The following is a 15,823-nucleotide window of genomic DNA, read 5'->3' on the forward strand; positions in this document are numbered from 1 at the left end:
ACCTAGGAAGAATATCCCCGGTGATAGGAATGAGCTTGGCATTGCCACCGTATTTAGCAAAAATAATAATATAAAGAAATAAAAGAAAACTTGGGCACCTATTAAATTCAAATTTCAGATAAACAAATATTTTGAGACATATTTATACTTTAAAAATCACTCATTGTTTATCAGAAATTTAAACTTAACTGGGAATCCTATATTTTATCTGGCAAGCTAACGTGTGTTTAAAAAGCAGCAAGAAGACCAATGTGGCTGAAGTGGGGGCGCAAAAAGATTGAGGGGCATGAGGATGGGGGAACTTGCAGAGGGGAGGGTGGCTGACATTTCAAACCCGGAGAAGCCATCTGGATATGCTTCCAGTTCTCCTAGTGGAATTATCTCTGGGCTGTCCAAGAGAGAAATATGTCCTCTAAGCTATGAAAGAGGAGACAGGAGAGGACGTGCCACGGGAGGAATTAGTCTAGTCTGAGTCATAAAGACGATTCCGTCTGTGGCATCTCTTCTCCAAACAAGGTGAAGCTCTAGGAAACCCCCTGGCATTGACTTGACCTTGGGTCTTTTACCCAACGAAGAAGCTGGATCCTGAGCAGGACTGAGGGGGTAGCATGGGGTGTGAACCTCAAGCCCAGGGATTAAGCTGTAGAAGGCGCAGGGGTTGGGGGGTGGGGACATCTCCTCTCATGATGGGGAGAGGGGGGTGGCGGAGTCAGAGATCAGCAAGGATTGGGGCTCCAGGATTCCTGGCGGCTGTGACCAGCGGAGGATCAAGCATCTGCCATTGGCCGTGGTAGTTTATTTGGGTATGTGAGCTGGAAGGAAACCATGGTGACTGATCTGAGCTGTAAGTACTGAGGTTGAAATAGAAAACACCCTTTGAGGGGCGCCTGGGTGGCACAGCGGTTAAGCATCTGCCTTCGGCTCAGGGCATAATCCCGGCGTTGTGGGATCGAGCCCCATGTCAGGCTCCTCCGATGTGAGCCTGTTTCTTCCTCTCCCACTCCCCCTGCTTGTGTTCCCTCTCTCGCTGGCTGTCTCTATCTCTGTCGAATAAATAAATAAAATCTTTAAAAAAAAAAAAAAAAAGAAAACACCCTTTGAGGTTAAAATGTAAATAACCCACTGAGTCTCCTCCTGGCTGACTTTGGGATCTAGAGAAAAGCAAGAAAACCCGGAGAAGACATTTTAGGGAAACTTTCCACTACAACCCCAAACACCTACTTCATAGGTCACCTTGAGGATTAGATGAGGAAATGTATGGTAAAGCGCTGTGTTTGGTACATAGGACCTTCTATGCTCAATGTCCCTTCTCCATTCTACCCTCTCTTCCAAGTACTGGCACCTGGACGGACCTTGAGTGCCTCACAAAAATAAGAAAGAAGCTATAGTGTCGAATCCTGGCCATCCTGGAGCTCGCACTACGATTGGACCTCTTCCCTTTCTGTAAGTAGTGACCCCATGGGATTCAAGTGTCTGGCCCACAGCAGCTAAATGTATTGTTGTTAAATGTATGGCAGGGAAATAAATGGCCTCAGCCTCACGGTTCCCCCGGAGTCAGATTTTGCACATTCAAACCAACAGAAAGGAAGTAGGGCAGCCTGAGCAGGGCTAGAGAGATCAGGAGCGAGCTGTTCCCCACCCGTCCCAGGGCAGGCTGTTGCCTCATAGCCTACTGAGTGCGGGCCAGGGAGGCGGCCAGCAGCTGCCTTATAAGGACATTCGCCAGGCCTGCCAGGTGTGTCATCCCTGGGTCCGCGAGGAGGCCGGTGACGTCCCCAGTGAGTCAAGGCTGGGTGGGTGAAGTGGCCTCAGAAAGCCACATGGGTGGCAAGTGAGAGTTCTCACTCCCCCCTTCCACGTTTCCATATGCTTTAGATTATTATCTCATTTACCTTTGCAACTGGGGAAAGAGACAAAAGGATTTTTTAATTTAAAAAAAAAGTACCCATAAGCCATTGCTTCAGGAACAAAGGAAAGTCCCTCTGTATTTTTTTTTTTTTGGCAGAGGTGGGTGGGGAGATGAAATGAAAAACATGTAGTTCTGTGGAGAGATCCCCTTGAGAATGAACACGTGATGGCCCCCCAAAGACTAGGCAATATCCAGAGTGAGGGAGAGTCGGCCTCAACCAAGGGGTGGCCGCTGGGAGCCCCAGGTTCCTCCTGTTGCCTTCCAACAAAGACAAGCCAGGGATGGGCAGGGAGCCTTCTGGATTATTTGAAGGCAGAGGAAGTGGATGTGGGCCTGACATCCCACAGTGGAGGTGGCATGGAGTCGTAGTTAAGACCGAAGCTTTTGTAATCTTACGGATCGGGGTGTGAATCCTGACTGTGCCACTTTCACTGGGTGAACTTGAGCAAGTTAATTGGCCTTTGTAAGTCTGGACTGCCCCTTGTGTGAGGTAGTTCTTCATTCAACAAATCCCTACATGGCACTTTCCAAGGCTTTACTCCCTTTAACTCCTCGACGTTTTGTAACCCACCTATGAAGCAGGCTCTCCTCTCGTCCCCACTTTACAGGTGTGGAAAGTGACTTGCCCGTGGTCACACAGCTGGTCATTGGCAGAACCAAAATTCCACCCCAGAGATGACCACCTCCAGGGCCTGTGCCCCCAGTGCTAAGCTGTGCTGCTGGGAGTTTACAGTTGTGCCCATTTCACCTGAGCAGAGGATTAAATGGACCAGGGCTTATAAAAGCCCTTACTACTGTGCCTTGCCTGTGGTTAATGTTCAGTGCACATGACCCGTTATTCCCCTTTATCTCGGGAGCAGGAGATTACCTGGAAGCAGACCCCTCGAGGAAGGTGCCAGTGCCAATGATTAGAAAGGGGAGCCCCTGGAAGAAACAGGTCCAAGAGTGGGGGAAGCAAGCCCAGGAGATGGAGGGAGACAAAGTTGTGAGATTTCAGGTGAAGTGTCCCAAGGGAGGGACTTGTGAGTTTGTCTCCATTGAGTGCTGGGCTTTGCACTCACAAAGTCTGTCAGTCCCTGGATAAGGGGTGCCCTGAGGAAATGGAAACACCCAGGCCCTTCTGCACTTGGGGGCAAAGCAGTCTAGTCATCAGTAGGCAGTTTTCCAAAAGGAGTTGCAGGCATGGGGCTGTTGGAAAAAACTCAGCAGCAAGCAGATCCCCCCACCATGGCAGCTGGGCCCCAGGCTGAAGTAATACCATCTCCCTCCTCCCCCACTCCTTCTAGATTTCCCTCACTCTCCGCCAGCACTTCTGCTCGTCTGGGTGGCCTGCTTGCTGGGTGACATAGACTTTAATCCCCGAAGGGTCTGGACCCCTGGTTACCAAACTCTTATCAGGTGTGGTTGCTACAGTTGTCCATCTACAACTAGAAATGGGCACCAAGACATGTCCCAATGGATCCCCTAAGCTCCAAACCTGTTCTTCCCCATCCCCATGATGCAGCAGGAGTCCTACCTCCTCAAGATGATCAGAGGCAATTACCCTGCCATGTTGGGTGTGTGCATGGTCGCCATGTCTGCCATCATGGCAACTCTATTCATTGACCCGTGATGTCAGCACCGGGATGGCTGAGGGCAGGCCACTTGGTATCTACGCATCAGGTCATCCTGTTGACCTGAGTCTCGGATTCTGTAGGGAGTCTCTGCTGGGCACTCACCTGTAACAACGTCTACACATCAGGCCTCCTCTGCATACCCTTCTCCTGTATCACCTCAACCCCGATCTTCTGATCTCACTCCTTCTAGACTCCTGACCAGGCAGCCAAACCACTAACCACAGCTCAGGACTCCCAGTATCGTCTCACCTAAAGCTGTTTCTCTCTCCTCACAAACTGGGTGACAAGGTACACTACCTGAATCTCTCCCCATTGGGAGGATTTCTCCCACTTTCCTGCTCTTTGCAGAATCCCCTGAGTGGAGCTTGACACAATACAGTCTATTCTCAGCTCCCACCAGCATATCTAGTCAAGCCCTTCATGAGCTGGGCCTGGATTTTCTGTTTCTCTTCTGCCAAGAGGCAGCGGTGCAATGGGAAAAGGTGGTATGTGAGTCAGGCCCAGTCCTGGACATGCCACGATCAGTGTAAGAGAGGTACAGCCGGGCCTGTCCGACCTTATGACTTGGTGGGGATAACAGCACTCCGTCGGTGATAGATAGCTCTTGATGTAAAACTATTTGATGACTTCTGGCAAGATGTTCAGTCTCTCCCCATGGTCAGCAGCCTGCCAAGACTTGCCTTGTACTTTCAAAAAGTGCACACTTTTTTGCTGTAGATCGCATGCCCTGCTCCAGAACTTAGAAATCCACACTGCAGCTCTCCAAATACGACTCACAGATACACGTGGTGCTCTTATCTATCACAGATACGCTCTGTCTCAGCACATTCTTCCAGTGTGTGGAGCCCCAGTGGCAAGACGGCATGTGCCACAGGCTGGACCACTGCAGAGCCCTCTCTTGCTCTGGGACCAAGTCAAAATCACCAGCTGTTTGAGTCCTCAGATAAATGCGATGGAGCCGTGTTCCCAAGACCATCTCCCAGCCGGACATCTAGAGTTGAGAGCGTCAGCCCATCCTGAACACTAAAATCTTAGAAATGGATGGCATCGCCCCTTGTAATGTTAGAATGAGCATCAGAGCTGGCACAGAACCCTAGGGAAACTCAGAGGAAGAGAGGATGGGAGACTGAGAATCCTGGGACAGATGCTGCTCTCCACAGGCTCTGAGGTGTCACAGTAGTGAGTCAAAACCAATCTAAGACTCACTCTTCAGCTCACTTGGTGAACCAAGCACAGCACTCGACAGTACAGTCACTCTAGTTGGCAATGACGGTCTAAACTTGGTAGCGTACGGAATCCAGCACTTCAGTTCCCATGTCATGGCCCCAGCCCAGTCAAGCTGTGTTTCTGCTCACCCTAGATCTCTAGGGTCAGAGCAACCAGCCTCTGCGTGTGCTGCCCCTGCCCCTGGGTTCACTCTGTCACTTTTGCACAATCCCAGCTAGCCCTCTATTTCCCCCGACTTTGCTTCCTCACCATCTACCCTCTTCATCCCATGCACGGCCCCAAGGAGGCATATTATGTGGAGGAAAAGAAAACACACCCTGTAAGTGTTCATGCTTTCTTTGAAATGAGGCACGTCCACCAGCTGCCCAATGTTCCTAGCTGGGGGTTGGGCAGGTTGGGCTGACCGGGAGCCAGAGGGTGATGACTTGTCCGCCAGACAAGTGTGTTTGGCCCTTGCCTAACAGAGAAGTTATTTTCAGCAAATGTTAAGGAGGGTTTGCTCTTCCTTCAAGATGACCCATTTTTCCCACTCATTTAGCTGCCTTCCCTGAGCCCCTCTCCTCTGGTCCGAATCACACTTGGGGAAATTAACTCTTCACTGTCTTTACCATCAGTTGTGGCCCCAGTTATATTAGAAACTCCCCGAGGAGGCCAGAGGCCATGGTGTTAACTTCTCTTGGAGCCCCCAAGTGCCCAGGGCTGGGTTGCATCCTCAGGAGGCCCCCAGTGAAGTGAAGTAAATCCAGGAATGCAGTACCCGGGAGCCACATGCCTCCTCCTTACAAACAGGCCTCCTCCCACTGTCTCACCCACAGCAGCGCGTCCAGTCACACAGCCCACTGAGGGCAGAATGAGGACCGTTGCACAAGGAAGAGAGGACACGTAGAACAGTGATTGGACAAGACCGTGGCCTTTGCCAGGCCTCCTTCACTTATCAGTCATGTGGGCTTGAGCAAGCTGCCATGCCTCTGCTTCCTTTTGTGTGAGACAGAGATGGCCAAGGGGGCCACGGCTGCGGGCTGACAAGAGGACCAAGTGGGCAGATGCGTGGAACGCTCGGGGCACAAGGCCTGGAGTGGAGTAAGAGCTCAATGAACATTTAGCAAAAGGAGAACATATAACTTCAAAAGAAAACCACATGAACTCAATGAAGCATTTGGCACTTCCAAGTATTTGGTACAATTTTATAAAATAGCTTGACATTTCCGGTTTAACTCTACCCAGAATGCAGTTGGGAGTGGGGCCTTTTAACTGCCTGAGCACAAGACTGTTCCTTTCTGAGAGAAGGGCCCCCGTGGCTTGGAGCCCTGTCCAGGCTGCCCTGAAACCGAAACAGGCCTCGTCCCTGCAGTGGCCTGCGCCAAGCCCGTGGCCGGGACTGGAAGTGCGCAGTTATGCAACCAGACGCAGAAGGGGGAAGTGGGCCCCACCACGCTGTGAAGGAAGCACAGTGAGGTTCACAAGTGCAAAGCTTGTCCCTGTTCCCTAGCGCCGTCCTCCTGTGACCTCCCTTGTGCAGGTGAGTGGGAGGTGAGGGGCCTCGCCACCCCCAGTCCCTTCCCACGCCTCAGCCCCACGCTGTGTCCTTTCACTTACACTTCTCTGTTGAGCTCTTCAAGATCTGTTTATGCCGCTCCGGGGGCGGTCATCCTCACCCCCTGCCCCTTGTGACAGGCTTCTCCTGTTCCCAGAACCTCAGCTACTGGCCCATCCTTTTTCTCTTCCATCATCATTGCGGTTTTGGTCATACAGGCTCTGTGCACCTGTTCATTTGTTCATTTGTTGGGTGCTGTGATTCTATGAATCCAGGGTTCGAAAACCAGCCCCTGGACCACATTTGCTCGGGTGGGGGTGGGGGTGAGGTGGCCTGCTGTGAGCAGCGGCCAGACTGAGGCTTCACATCCTAAGCACTTCACATGTATGCCCTCATACTGAACTTTTCAAACAACTTGATCAGCGGGCATCCGGTCCTCATCCTCATGTCACAGATACAGAGAGCAAATGCAGAGAGGGGAGGTAGTCCAGCCAAGGGTACCCATCTAGCAAGGACAGGAGCCCAGACGTGAAGGAACTCCTCCTGGCCCTGGGATCCATGTTCTTACCACTGCACCAGGCTGCCTTGTTAAAACAAAACAAAGTAAAACAAACGAAACGTGGAAATGATTGTTCCAGAAGGCAGCAGAGTAATTACCTTTAGGGAAGGCAAGAGATAGAAATCAGAGAGGGATGAGGGGAGATCCTGGGATACCAGCAGTGGTCCCCTCATGATCTAGGTGGTGGTGACAGAGGGGTTCACTTTTTGACAATTTGTTGAACTGCAGCAACATATATTATTGAGGGGTAGATGGGGGAGGGCGTTAAGCCTTGCAATTGTACTTGCACTGTAGGGTTTGACTTCTTAGCCCCTTCTGCGCCATAATGCAGAGGGGCCCTGCTGCGTGTTCTGGAAACGCAGGCACCATAAAACCTCCTGAGGGAAAATACCCCCTGGGCGCTGAAGGAGCCAGAGTGCCTGAGGGGCTCATGTTGTTTAAATAACTGCTGTCTGTCCTGGGCTCCCTGGACCTGAAAGTAGGAGCAGGAGCTTTTTCTGAATTTCCCCTGGGGAGTTGAGAGGCCCCTGGGAAGTCTTCCAGAAAAATCTACCAGGAAGGACAGGGTAAGGCACAGTCCAGGGCAGCAAGGGCCAGAGCCATGCCAGATCTAGAAGGAAAGGGCAGGGCATCCAGGCCTCCATACTCTCATCTTGTTTGACCTGTGACCTCCCAGTGCCTTGACCCTCATCTCCGTGCCATCTGAGGCCCCGACTGGGACAGCAACCTCAGATCTCTGCCTCCTCAGAGCTCTCTGGCAGGTGACAAAGAGCCATTGTCCATTTTTGCCCAGAATGAAGTTCTAGCTCTTTCATGGAATTTTCAAGTAGTAAGCCATGGGACTCGAGTCCAGCCCCCACCCAGTCTGAGGTAGGTGGGACCCTGCCACATTACTGTGTTCTTCTCATGGCCCCTCGCTCCTTGTGGGGGGCCCACACAATGTCATACCTCCCGGGAGGAATGACTCGTGGCTTTGGGGAGAGTCCGTCTCTACAGGGCTTCAGGGCTCTGGCGCTGGTATGCTGATGATGACACCAGAATTCCCCCTCCATCCCCTAAACAGCCTTTCAAGTCCTGCTTGTTTCCCAGCTCCCCCTCATGGTTCCGTCCCTGTGAACTCAGCAGTCAGCAGAGTCCTATCTCCTCCCTCACCACCCCCCACTCCTGGGCCAGCTCAGCCTCTCCCAGGACACTCAGTCCCAGATCAGCATCCCACAGGCCTGTCTGCTGACTGTCTAACACTCCCTGTCCTGCTAATACTCAGTAAATGCTAATATCTACAGAGCGTTTACAATATGGCCGACATAATATCATTATCTCATTGAATTCCCGTTAAACACAGCTCCTGGTTCATGGGAGGGTTCCATAACTATTTCTTAACTGGATACATCCTCACAACAATCTTTGTGCAAGGTTCTATTAATGTCTCATTCCACAGATGAGAAAAATAAGGCTCAGAGATATTAAATAACCAGTTCACAATAACAAGTTCAGAACTGGGATTCCAAAGCAGGTCTGTTTCTAGAACTTATGTATTCACTGGTTTACTGCAGTTTATTGGTTCATGCAACAAATTTTTTTAATGTTTTTTTATTATATTAATCCAGTATCTACTATGTGCCAGGAACTATTTCAGGTACAGGGGATATAGCCGAAAATAAAATGGACAAAATTTCTGCCTTATAGAGCTTACATTCTAATGAGAGAGATAGACATTAAACATGATAAATAAGAAACATTTATTGTATGAGATTAATAGAGGTAAGAGCTAATGAAAAAGTAAAGGGAAAGAAAGAGTGGGGGTGTCATTTTAGTTGGGGTGAGCAGGAAGTCTTTATGGAGAAGGGGAAAGTTGAGTAAAGACCCAGAGGAGATGAGGGAAACAACGCTTCAGAAATGCAAAAGAAGAGTGACAGGTGCAAAGGCCCTGAGGCAGGAGGTTTCCTGGTGAGTTCTAGAAACATCCAGGAAGTCAGTGTGATTACAGCAGAATCCCTGAGGGAAAGAGTACTGGGAGCTCGGGGAGTAGCAGGGCCAGCTCACACTGGGCCTTAGGTCATTGTACAGAGTGGTATGACCACTGGGTGCCATGGAACTCCCTGGAAATCATGAGCAGAGGCATGCCATGTTCTGATGTGGCTTTTAACAAGACTACTCTGGCTGTTGATGGAGACCTGAGAAAAAGCAAGGCAAATGCATCAGCAAGGAGACCAGCTAGGAGGCTGTGGCAAAAATCCAGATAAGTTATTACAGTGGCTTGGATTGGGGTGGTAGCAGTAGAGGTGGTGGGAGATGGCTGACTTAGGGTACGGTTTTAAGATGGTGCCAACAGGATTCCAGACCCCTGTACCCAGTTGCAAGTCCCCTGGCACCTCAGACACATCATGCCTGAAACTAAACGCATTCTCCTCCCCCAGGAAATTTTCATCCCTCCTATCCTTTTCTCTCTGTTTATCCTACTCTCATCTAGACAGTTGCCCAAGCCAGAAACCTGATCACCCTTGATTCCTCCCTCTGCCTACCTCCCACAAGCAGTCAGCCACCCTGTTCCGTCCAGTCTGCTCTTTCCTTCCTCATTCCCATCTCCTCTGCCTTCGCGCCATCCTGCGTCCCTCTGGCCTGGACACTCCCAAGTTTCCCTCCTCCCGCGTGGCCTCCGCAAACTCCACATGGAGCCAGATGGATCCTTATGGGAAGCAGACCACATCCATTTAAAACTCTCCTAAGACTCTGTGTTGCCTGTTGAATAAAGTCCAAATTCTCTGGCCCAAAGCTGTCTAAAAGAAAAATAATGCAAGCCAGTTGTATAGCTTGGGATTTTCCGGTAGCCACATTTTTAAAAGTAAAAAGAAACAGATGACATTCGTGATGAATATGTGATTAACCCAATGCATTTAAAATATGATTTTAACGTGTAATCAACATAAAAAATACTAATGAGATATTTTATATTCTCTTTTCACTAAGTCTTCAAAATCCAGTGTATAGGCACACTTACAGCACCTCTCAGTGCAGACCAGCCACGTGTCGTGTGCTCAGTGCCAATGAGTGGGCACCAGGTTGGACAGTGCAGCTCTAGCTGGTCAGCCAAAGTCCCTTTCTTCGAGGCCTCTTCTACCTGCTCTGCAGTCTCATCCCTGTCCCCACTCCTCCAGCCCCCCCACTCCTTGTCCCTTGTGCTCCGGCAGAGCTCCTCTCCTCGCAGTGCCCCAAACACACCATGCTGTTCCCGACCCCCACCCTTGCGATAAGTCTGGTGGTGCTTGTGCTGGCTTTCACGGACCAGCTGTGCACATCTCTTCCCCACTCCTCCTTCGGGGATGTCATATTGGTGGCCTGACACTCTCCATGGTGGGAGTATTCATACCACTGAATCGGCAAACACTACAATCAGGGCTTTGGGGGGAGCTGAAGGACCATTTGTTAAATAGTTAGTGACATATCACTGCATAGAATGCTCCCCTTTCAGAGAGTGCTTCTCTCACCCTGGCTCAGCCAGAAGCTTTTCCTCGTTCATGCTCTGTGTCTGTTTGCACCCCTATTAAACTTCCAGTCCAGCAAATAGAGCCTAGTTTACGTGATTCTTGGCACATGGTAGAGTTCCTCCCTCCTCCTTTGGTTTTTGGTTCCCTGACCATCCTATCATACTAGCTAGTGTATAGAAGAAGCCATAAAGAGAAAAAGTTTAAAATACAAGCTTCGGGGTGCCTGAGTGGCTCAGTCGGTTAAGCGTCTGCCTTTGGCTCAGGTCATGGTCCCAGGGTCCTGGGATCGAGCCCGGCATCGAGCTCAGCAGGGAGCCTGCTTCTCCCTCTCCCTCTGCCCTTTCCCCCTGCTTGCGCTCTCTCTTTCATGCTCTCTCTCTGTCAGATAAATAAATAAAATCTTTTTAAAAAAGAATTTAAAAAAATAATAAATAAATAAAATACAAGCTTAGAAATGAAACCTATCTGGGTTTGAATCCCAACTCCTCTACTTTCTAGTGGTATGGGCTCGGGCAACATGTGGAACCCCAATGAACATTGGTTGACCTGCCTGGAAATGGGTTTAAAAACATATTCACCACAAGATTATTGAGATGATTAAATCACACCAACTGTTTAGTCCAGGAACTAGCACACACCAAAAACTCAAAAAGGTTTGGATACTATTAAGCCCCTCAGGATTTACTTATCATTTGTATAAAGTAGTTGCTCAAAATCTTTTGGTCAGAGTAAACATTGAATGGAATTTCAGAAGTTCCTCAAGCCCGATTCATAGTGTGTGTGAGTCAGAAGTCCAGCTGGAGACAGGTGGCACACACACACTCAAAGGGCTGACTAAGGAGAGTTTATGGAAGGGTTGTTGACAAAGGTCTGAGCAGGGTTACGCCTGTTACCACCTCTAGGACTGAAGACTGAAGGTGTGAGGGGCAGGGAAGCATCTCCCGAGCCCGGTGAGAACTGTAGCGGCAGGAAAGCTCACAGTGGGAGCCGCATGCAGCCTTCCCTGCAGGGATCCAGCGGCCGTCAAGCCACCGGGGAGGAAGTCGAACGGAGAACGCACCCCACGCTCCTCCAGCCCTTCTGAGGACCTCCCGCCAGTGCTTCCTCTTAGCCGAGCCCAGCTGCAAGCCCAAGGGCAGGGAGCCCTTGCACAGTTCCTCACGGCAGCCTCTTGGACAATGAGCCTGATGGAGAAGGTGTTAGGTGGGCTGGAGGCCCAAAAGGAGACCTGAGAACAGAATCTTCTAGTGGCCCCAAACCACCTCAGGGTACAGGTGTCCGGGCTGGCTAACACCCCAGAGACGATAATCAGCCACACTGGGCAGCGTTTCCGTGGCTTGGGCCTTGCCGGCTGACAACAGAAAACAGACACTCACATGGGCTTACTTCATCTACGAGTCTTCGCTCCAGCGAGAAAGCTGGTCTCATTCCCATGCCCCTCCACTCTGTTGGCGTCCAGCCGTTCTTAGAGTCAGGAGGTTTTTTCCTACATCCAACTTTAAAGATTCGCAAGTACATTGTATCTGAAATAGCTCTCACAGAGCAGGAGAGGAACTGGTGTAAATGTAACCTTCATTAGGCCACTTCTATCATATTTTTACCTTTACCATCATCATAGTTCTTTTAATATTTCACCGATGGTTCTTTTCACAAGCCTTCTATTCGGTCTCTAAAAATAGCCTGACGAATATCCCACCAATTTCAGAAGAACTATTAAAATGCTGGTTTGACTTTTTTTGCTGTCAGCGTAAGTCTGGAAAAGATTTATGGTTTTCTTGGGAAGCCTGGAAGGAGGCTGTGATCATGTCCTGGCTTTATTCTGGAACTTCTTTATCTTCTCCATAAATCTCTTACGCTGGCAAGGATGGTTGGGACCAGGAGATCAGTTTCACTTTCTATCTGTTCCAAAATGCGCTCTTCTGAGTCTTCCCTTCCCTGCTAACAATTTCGAAAAGTACTGGCTGAAGCCCGTTCAACAGGAAAGAGGTGGAGTAGGTGGGGAGGCAGGCAGCAAGGAACCAGATTCAGCCAACAATTTGATTGGTCCAGTAGAATGTAAGCCGCGGGAGGGCAGGGACCACAGCTAAGTGCTCACCCGTGTGCCCGGCGTGCAGGTGCCCAATATTTTATAGAAAGACTCAATGAATGAATGCACGCTGCGTGCTAACCACTTTCATGTAAGAGATGGTACGGATCTTGTTTTTCACATGAGAAAACGGAGAGCCCAATGGTATTTATAATGTCAGCAGTGAGCAAGGCCTCAACCCCAGGCCTTCTGCCTTTTATAGTGCAACACACCCCACTGCTTCCCATCCACGATGTTGCCTCCGTTCATCAAGCCACTTTGCTTTGCCTTTGCTATTCCCTCACCCAAGTTCAACTTTTCAGTAATCAGCCTGGATGACAGGAGCTGCCATGATCAAGAGCCCCTCCCCCATAGTGAATTACCCCCACGTGCTGCTGTCTCTCTCATGTTGACCTTGCCCCATGGATCTTTCCCCTTCTAATCTTAAAATCTGCAGCCATTGGCAGAGGGGGAGAGGATTCTGAGCATGTGCCAGAGACTTCTCTTTGAGTAAACTGTTGTTGAGATGTTAGAAACGTTGGCTGCCCCAGAGCCATCACCTACCAGTGGTGATCTCTGCGACCCAGTAATCTGGCCGCTCCTGGGGCATCCCTGGTCTGGGTGGGAGCCTGGCTAGTTTCGGGCAGCCCTAGGGTATCCACGTCAGTCTGTAACCGGGTCCCCAACAGTTTCCCCTTCCTCCCTCCTGCCACCACGGGCTCCTGGATACCCCTGGCCTAAAAGCCTCAGTGAATGGTGAGGACAGTGCCTTGTCTGAGTGGCCCTCCACCCCCCGCCCAAGATCTAGTGCTTCCCCACCCAGGCTGGCTCCCTCCCGGCGGCCAGACGAGCAGCGCGCTGGGACTCTGCTGCCTCTGGTCATCCTAGCTTCAGTCCCTTTGACAGAGGCAGCCGCAGTCAGCAGAGCCCTGACTAGAGGCACGGCTTTGTCTTTCTTCAGGTCCCTCTCCCCTACGATAGGTGTCGCTTTCACGAAGCTCAGACTCTTGGGTGTTGGCCTTGGGACTGTGCCACAATTAAGCACAGGACAATAACCAGTATGTAATTTAAAAGGAATTTCCTTCTTTACTCGTCCTTCATGCAAGTCATTACGGAATATAGACATAGGTAGGGACTCTGAAACATATACTAAACTTTCTTTTCTTTTTTTCCCTTTTATTCATAAATAGCTTTATTAAGACATAATTCACATATTATACAATTCACTCATTTAAGAAATACAGATCAACGGTTTCAGTATATTCACAGAGTTTTGCAACCATCATTACAATTTAAGATTAGAACATTTTCATCACCCCCAAAGGAAACTCTGTACCTATTAGCACTCACTCCCCACTCCTCCCCGAACCCAACCCCTGGCAACTACTAATTTGTTTTCTCTCTCTGCAGATTTGCCTATTCTGGACATTTCATACAAATGGAATCATACAATATGTGGGCTTTTTGAGTCTGGCTTCTTTCAATTAGCATAAGTTTTCAAGTTTTATTCATGTATTAGTATTTCATTCCTTTTTATAACTGAATAGTATTTCATTATATGCAAATATTACAGTTTTTTAATCCATTTATCCACTGATAGGCATTTCATTTGTTTTTGCTTTTTGGCTCTTATGAATAATTGTGCTGTGAAAATTCATGTAAAAGTTTTTGTGTGAATGTATGTTTTCAATTCTTTTGAGTACATATTTAGAAGTAGAATTGCTGGGTCATATAATAATTCTCTGGTTAACCTTTTTTTTTTATTCTGACAACAGTCCTTTATTTTTTTATAATAATTTTTTATTATATTATGTTAGTCACCAGACAGTACATCCCTAGATTTTGATGTAAAGTTCCGTGATTCATTACTTGGGTATAACACCCAGTGCACCAGGCAATACGTGCCCCCCTTAATACCCATCACCGGCCTATCCCATTCCTCCACCCCCCTCCCCTCTGAAGCCCTCAGTTTGTTTCCCAGAGTCCATAGACTTTCTTTTCTGTCTCATTTGCTCACAGCTGTCCTGGTGGGGCTGTGCTCATATCCTGAAGAGAACTCCTCTACTCCCTGTCCCCGTGACTACTGTTTCTCCTCCACCCCCATTCTCCTCCTCCCTTATGGTTTTTTTACATAGCTTGACTTGGCTTCTCTCCCAGCAGTAAGGAATCTTACTTCTTTGGAAGTTGGGGAGGTGGTGGTCAGGGGTACAGCAATTAAAGAGCTTTCTTTAGAGCACAGCTTTGGGGGTGGGAGGGTAGCAAATACACAGACATGAGCTCGGACCCATCATCTAGACATTTTTTAGAATCGGCATAGCCTCATGATTTCATTATTAGTCACCAACCATTAGAAATACATTTCTAATTGATCTTTGTGACGCGTAAAGTGCCCCATCAACAGTTACTAACCCAACTTGGTAACTCCCCCTGCAAGCTGGTGAAAAGCAACAACTCTGTGCTGGGGTCCAGCTCAGGAACAGGGCTGGGATGAGTTCTAGTCGGTCAACTTTATCTGGTAGAGGCAAGGAAGCCTGTGACTACATTATGGCTCTACCTGGTGTGCAAGAGCCTATTCACCCATTCATTCACTCATTCATTCACTCATTCATTCACTCATTCAGTCTGTCATTCATTAATTCATTCATTCACTTATTCAGTCAGTCACTCATTCATCCATCCATCCATCCATTCACTCATTCAACGAACCAAATTTTCTGTGCCACCATTATTAGTCCAGCTCTCTACTAGATATGGAAGAGGCAGAGTGAATAAGCCTCAGCCCTCACCCCCAAGGAGTTCACCTCAAGTTGGGGAGACAAACATGTGACCTCATCAGCTATAACACAGTTTGGTGGTGTTACAGCAGACACAGAAACAGGGGACCATGGGGCCACTGGAACACAACAACTAAGTCTGACGTGGGTCAGGGATGGATCAGTCTAGGAAGGCTTCCCAGAGGCGATATTTGAGCTGGGACAAAAAAGAAAAGCAGAAGTGTTTCACATGAAGAATGGAGTACAGGCATTTTGGGCAGAAGGCACAGAATGTGGCACTGTGGTGGCATGAAAGGGGATGCTAGCTTTGGGGAAAAATGAAAAGCTCAGAAGGCATGTGGCACAGTAGTAAGAGAGGATCCTGGGAAGCACATGGGGGCCAGAATGCAAAGGATCTTGGACATTTATTTTGGAAGAACATAGAAAAAGTTTAAAATCACCATATTCCCCATCATTTATTAAATATTATAAAAGTAGGAGAAGATGGGAATTTCCTCTCTTTCCATCCAAAATGATCCCACTGAGGAAACCACTGCCCTTTCTTAGTTCTTATGTTCCATAGATGAGAGAAACCATATGATAGTTGTCTTTCTCTGCTTGACTTATTTCAGTTAGCATTATCTCCTCCAGTGCCGTCCATGTTGCAGCAAATGT

General features: G+C 48.9%; 1 long non-coding RNA gene across 1 annotated transcript in view; it reads left to right on the plus strand.

Moving 5' to 3' along the window:
* The first annotated feature begins 711 nt into the window (after nt 1-711).
* LOC117801016 overlaps nt 712-15,823 on the plus strand; it is a 43,125-nt gene continuing 28,013 nt past the window's right edge. Inside the window, exons 1-2 of the long non-coding RNA XR_004623318.1 lie at nt 712-844; nt 1,334-1,443. This is a non-coding gene — a long non-coding RNA (uncharacterized LOC117801016). The remainder of the gene's footprint in view (nt 845-1,333; nt 1,444-15,823) is intronic.

This window comes from Ailuropoda melanoleuca, chromosome 2 (genome assembly GCF_002007445.2).
Source record: "Ailuropoda melanoleuca isolate Jingjing chromosome 2, ASM200744v2, whole genome shotgun sequence".
Classification (NCBI taxonomy): domain Eukaryota; kingdom Metazoa; phylum Chordata; class Mammalia; order Carnivora; family Ursidae; genus Ailuropoda; species Ailuropoda melanoleuca.